Here is a 6,000-nt window from a genome sequence, read left to right as displayed (position 1 = left end):
CTGTAGCTGTAGAATCAACATGACACCAGGAGAAGTGACTGTCCGCAGGGGGCTGTGCTGCATGCCTGAGTTTAGGGTTACCTCTTCCGATGTTTGGAAGAGTACTCATGATCCTCCCAGCTACCAGGGGCTGGGGATTTCAGCAGTGGAGGTTGGCAGCTGGGCCTTTCCTTCTTCCACCTTGTCAAGATGCCAAGTGTCTGTGTGATCCAACCACTGCAAAAAGGGTGGAAGATAACCACTGAAAAAAGGGTGGAAGATAGCCACTGCATGTTTGGAAGAAGCAGAGGAGCCGTGGACTGAGCAGGTTGGTCCAGGACTTGGCTGGGAGACAGAAGTCCTCTTGCAAGGACTCACCTGTGACACAAGGTTGGGAGCTGTGGAGGGTCCAGGAGGATGCCAGAGGCTGTTGCTCTTCCACAGTACCATCCTGCTTAGCAAAGCAGCTTGCCAGTGCCTGCTGCTGTGTGTAAGGGGACTGAGGTGACACAGCTGAAACAAGATTTCCTCTCAGGCCATACCAGGGGCAAGACTCAACTAGCCACAGGGACATTTTTGCAGTGATGAAGCAGGTGGGCTGAGCTATTCACCTCTTGCTCCTTCCACAGGAGGCAGCACACAAGTCACATCATCCTCATGGTGATGTCCAAAACACACCTGGCAAATCCCACTTAAAAAAATCCTTTCTCTCTGCCACGGTCTATAAAGGGAATGTTGTCATTTAAAGTTAAGTGCAGATGAACTCACCCCAGATGGTTGGCAACCTCCCATGATATTTCAGACCCAAGCAAACCAACATGCAAACTGTTCCTGAGTCGAGCCATCTCAGCCTTACCCCTGGGTAGTTGCATCCAAGCTGTTCACGGGGACTAGTCCTGCCCCTTACACACCCAGGCCCTCCCTGAACACTTGTGTGTGCTCACCCTGAGGTTAGGCTGAGCTCACAACTCCACGTCCTGATCTACCTTCATCATCTCTATGATGATCACCCCTATTCCACCAAGGGCTTGATGTGTATCTGAAATGAGCTTTAGCTGCTTGTATGCCCTTGCATCTGGCCATGGTCTAGACAGTCCCACTCCACCAGTTCTGGTGCTATCTGTCTGGCATTTTCTATCCTATCCTTGACAGCATCTCTACCTCCTGGAAAGAACTGTGAGATGAATTCAAACATGTGCAGAGTGTTGGGGAGATGGAATTGGGGTAAGAAGCAGGGAGGAGATGTGCAGCATGGATCCTAGGGGGTAAGGTTTCAGCCTGTGTTCCAATCTAAGCTGGTTCCTGAAGCCGTTCCCCAGCAATAAATGCAAGGGCAGCTATTTGTGGCAGTGAGCTAAAAGTGAGATGATACAGTACTCTGCATGACACTGGCTACAGACACTGGATTGTCTCCAGAGCTGAATCTAAAATGACAAGGACTAAACCCTCTCTGCAAAGTAGTCAGGCCTTGAGCAAAACATCTTGTGCCATTCCAGTTTGTGAAAGAAACGCTCACCTACCGTGTATTGTGCAAAACTTCTTAGGACATAAACTGTAAATTGATGGTTTGGTTCCACTTGGCAACTTCCTCAGGTCTCCATCCAGGGGAATCCCTGCGAGGTGGCCGTTGGCCCAGTTTCCTGCCCTTCACAAGGCTGCGGTTTCAATGGTGGCAGAGTCATTTGCAGAAACAGCTGCTTGGAAGGGAGGCCAGATGCTCTGCAACAAATAGCAAGCTCGGGGCTTCGAGTCAGTCCTTTCCATGTAGGCACTTGGGTAGGTTGTTTCCCTTAAAAAGCCAACCATTACTGCTCTTACCTTTGCTGAGCATCCCTGAGTGCTGCCCTTCACACAGGCCATGGGAGAGTCGAGGTCAGTTCCCACTGTATTGCAGAGATACATGTATTCCCCTTACCCCCAAAAATATGCCCTAAGAGCAGCTAGCTCAGCCTGGTCATGTTTGCTATCAAATTCCCTCTGCTTGGGCTAAAGGGTGGTTACATCCAGACTGATGTTTCAGAAAGGTCCTTGGCCTGTACTAAACCCCAGGGTTATTCCGGCACAGTTCTCCTTGGCCTGAGCTCAGTCCCTGGCAATAGCTGGGCAGGACTCAGAGCTTGGTGCTGGCACCAGTGTTGTTTAACATCTTTGTTGGACAACAAAGATGGACAGTGGGATCAAGTACATCCTCAGCAAGTTCTCTGATGACACTGAGCTGTCTGGTGCAGTGACAGGCTGGAGGGCAGGGATGCCATCCAGAGGGACCTAGACAGTCTGGAGAGGTGGTTCTGTGCAAACCTCGTGGAGTTCAACAAGGCCAACTGCAAGGTCCTGCAAACAGGTTGGGGCAATCCCAAGCACAAACACAGGCTGGGTGAGGAGTGAATTGAGAGCAGCCCTGCGGGGAAGGACTTGGGGGTGTCGGTGGATGGGAAACTATGAGCCAGCAATGTGTGCCCACAGTCCAGAAAGCCACCCGTGCCCTGGGGTGCAGCCAGAGCAGGGGGGGCAGCAGGGCCAGGGAGGGGATTCTCCCCCTCTGCTCCACTCTGGGGAGACCCCCCTGCAGTGCTGGGGCCAGCTCGGGGGCCCCCAACAGCAGAAGGACACGGAGCTGCTCGAGCGGGGCCAGAGGAGGCCACGGAGATGCTGGGGGGGCTGGAGCAGCTCCCCTGGGAGGCTGGGCTGAGAGAGTTGGGGGGGTTCAGCCTGGAGAAGAGAAGGGTCCGGGGAGCCCTTCGAGCGGCCTCCCAGGGCTTAAAGGGGGGACAGGAGAGGGGGGGAGGGACTCTGGATCAGGGGGTGGGGGTAGGACGGGGGGGGATGGTTTTAAACAGAGAGAGGGCAGATTTAGACGAGATCTAAGGCAGAAATTCTTCCCTGTGCGGGGGGTGAGGCGCTGGCCCAGGGTGCCCAGAGCAGCTGTGGCTGCCCCCTCCCTGGAAGGGTTCAAGGCCAGGTTGGACGGGGCTGGGAGCCCCCTGGGCTGGGGGAAGGGGGCCCTGCCTGGGGCAGGGGGGTTGGGACTGGGTGATCTTTAAGGTTCCTTCCAACCCGAAACAGACTGTGATTCTGTGATTCTATGACTCAGGAGACATCATGAGCACAGGTCAGTTGGGAATAGGATGAGGTTGCCCTGCTTTGGAGCTTGCGCTTGCCTGTACATGCATGATCTGTGCCCTGCCAGCTAGTCTCAGGGCAGAAAGCTATTTACTGGCCACAGCCACTGAGTGCTAGACCGAAAGCAGATTTATCTGCACAAGGATGTTCCTGACCATGCAAAAGTATCTTCAGAGACTTCAGGAGTCACTGAGCAACCTGCACCTTCTGAGTGTTCTAATAGTGTTCAGGACAGGACAGGAGAAACCTCTTGCAAGAAGAGTGATTGCAGTAGCAGGGGTATTTGCCTTTCCTACACGTTGTCTAATTGTCCCAAGCAATGTCTTAGGTCTAACTCCTGATTTTCTACTGCAACTGATACAAATTTCGCTGATTTACTCCAAATTTATGTCAGACAAAAAAAACCCCAAAGGTAAAACCAGGCTTTGAATTTTAAAATGAGGTCACCTGCTTCCTCTTGTTCTGATCAGTGTGTCCTTCTTAGTTCCTATAATGAAACAGGATCCTGTTCCCAGATCTGAAAGCTCTGGACCAAGAGGTGGGAACCCAAAGTTTTCAGAGCAGAGGTGCCATGAAGCATCAGACTGGAGAAGACTTTTGTGCTCCTTACAGAAGTGGTGACTGACCCCTGCTTTGGTCACAGCAGAGGATTCCTAGCAGGTATGGGTAGAGAACATGCCAGCACTCATTCAATCAGCAGCCCAAGCGGGGAAAATATTTTGGTAAACTACACGTTCCTGGTAGGTTTAACCTGATTTCAGAATTCTTGTTCAAATTCCTAAAGGGAAATAACACTTCTAGAGAAGTGAATGACAACACCACACACAGCAGCCATACAACCTCCCCAGATCTTGCTTTTATTGAAAGAATAATAACAAATCCTTGATGACTGGTGCAATAGTTCTCTTAATCCAGTGATGTGAAAAGTGATCATCCCCAGATCCCTGGAGATCCTCTGCAATTAGCCACACTACAGCCTACACAAAGGAAAGAATATTTCAGGGTTTTCACGCTTACATTGGTGGTGAAAATCCTGCTACACAGGACTTAACGGAAAATTTGGAAAGTCATCTTTGCCCCAGTTAATCCTAAACTTACCATTTACAGCAAGAATTCCCAAAATGACATTGCCCCAGGTAAGTGTTGCCACGAGGGCATTTCCCAGGGAAGCAGAAGGTCCCACGATATCCACATCGCATGAAAGTTCTTGGAGATTTTGTAAAGCCTGTACCATAAAAAAAAGATAAAAAAATATAAAAATCAGGAGACAATTGTTTCTGACAGGGTTTTGCATTTTGCTAAACTACTGTGAGCTGATCCCATGCCACACCAGTGACCAAAATCACGACAGTCCTAATGCAACCCTCAAAGGAGGAGGTCTATGGGCAGAATAATCAAGCAAATGCTCTAATCCCTTCTTCAGATGTAAGGACTGTGTCTCCAGGCCCAGGACTCCCTTAGGAACTCAGTGACCAGGGACGGACACCAGAGACCTGATAGAAAACAGTAAGTGGGCATTTAAAAGCTCTTAAAGTCTTGTAGGTCATAATTAAGGAGAGATGCACCAGCTCAGATGGGAGGCTGCCACTTCCAGGGGCAGAAAGATGAGGATTTCTGTGCATCAGGATTTTCATAGATTTGGCCTATTTACCTCCCTGTAAATTTCACCCATGTCTCAAAACAGGTCCTGGTGTCTAGCAGATGGCCCCCCTACACGGATAAACCTTACAATGAATGCAGAACAACCACTTCCATGCTAGTAAACACATCGTGCCAGTCATTGCCTTCTGGGTCTGAGGCCAAGCGGTGTGGCATTGATCTTATCTACATGGCTAAACTTTCTTCCCCATTAAAATAGGATATCTACAGTCAGACTGACTTTTGGGAATGGCCACTCGCCTGTGCTATTCCCAGAGCAGGTTTTAGCCATGAAAGTGCTAGTTGTCAGGGGTCAAAACTACTCTTGGGAGCAAACTACCAGTTAGGCAGCGTGTTGCCTGGCCCTGTTTGGTTGATTAATAGAGATGTAGCCAGGCAGGCTAATGTGTTCTGGATGCACCTGACTGACTGCCCATGAACCAATTAATTCCAGTTTCACAGCTCATTCGTGCAACCACACGAAGTCCAGCATATCCAGAAAGTGGAGATCTTGTTCCAGCAAAGAGACCGTGAATATTACACATGCTCAGTAGATCCATCTCATCTCTGGTGTGTCAGGTTCACAGCACGTGAGCAGTGTGGTGCATGCACACACAGCAGCACCCAGAAAATCCAAGGCAAAAATACAGGAGCTCTGGGAAGGCAGAATAGAACATTTCTGGTCCCGAGCTATCTGTCTGTGCAACATTGCAGAGATGACTGTGATCAGTCTCAGCTCTTAGAAACACTTTCTTCCAGAAAAACTGCTTGCTTTAGTATACCCAGAAGATGGATCCTACTGAAAACAGCCCAAACGTCCACTGTGTGTATCTGTATGTTAAATAAAGACATTAAACAGACCAAAGGAACACTTTGCCCGGTGTCCTTCCTATGAAAACTGCCATAAGCAGAAGCCCAGGTAAGAATAAGATCAGGCAAACATATATGGCACTTCTCCCACATTCCTGATCTTCTGGAATTCATCAGAGTCTTTTCCCATCCCTACTTGCCCAGAGGGCACTTTCTATCCTGTTCCCACAGAGATCAACCCCAAACCTCCACTGGCAGTTGTCTGTGCACACAGTGCCCTGCACTGTAATTGTGCCATTGTAGGGGATGGTGTTTAAACACAATTCCTTTCTCTGGATAGTAAGGTGGATTTTGCTTTCCAGATTCCTTTGCATTCCCCCAAAAGGTACAGCCTGACACCATCACTTACGCTTGAACAGGTTTCTCCACCAAGCAGAAGCTATCAGTAGCATT

Source organism: Tyto alba, unplaced genomic scaffold, assembly GCF_018691265.1.
Source record: "Tyto alba isolate M040663 unplaced genomic scaffold, T.alba_DEE_v4.0 Super-Scaffold_40, whole genome shotgun sequence".
NCBI lineage: Eukaryota > Metazoa > Chordata > Aves > Strigiformes > Tytonidae > Tyto > Tyto alba.
This window is presented reverse-complemented; position numbering follows the sequence as displayed.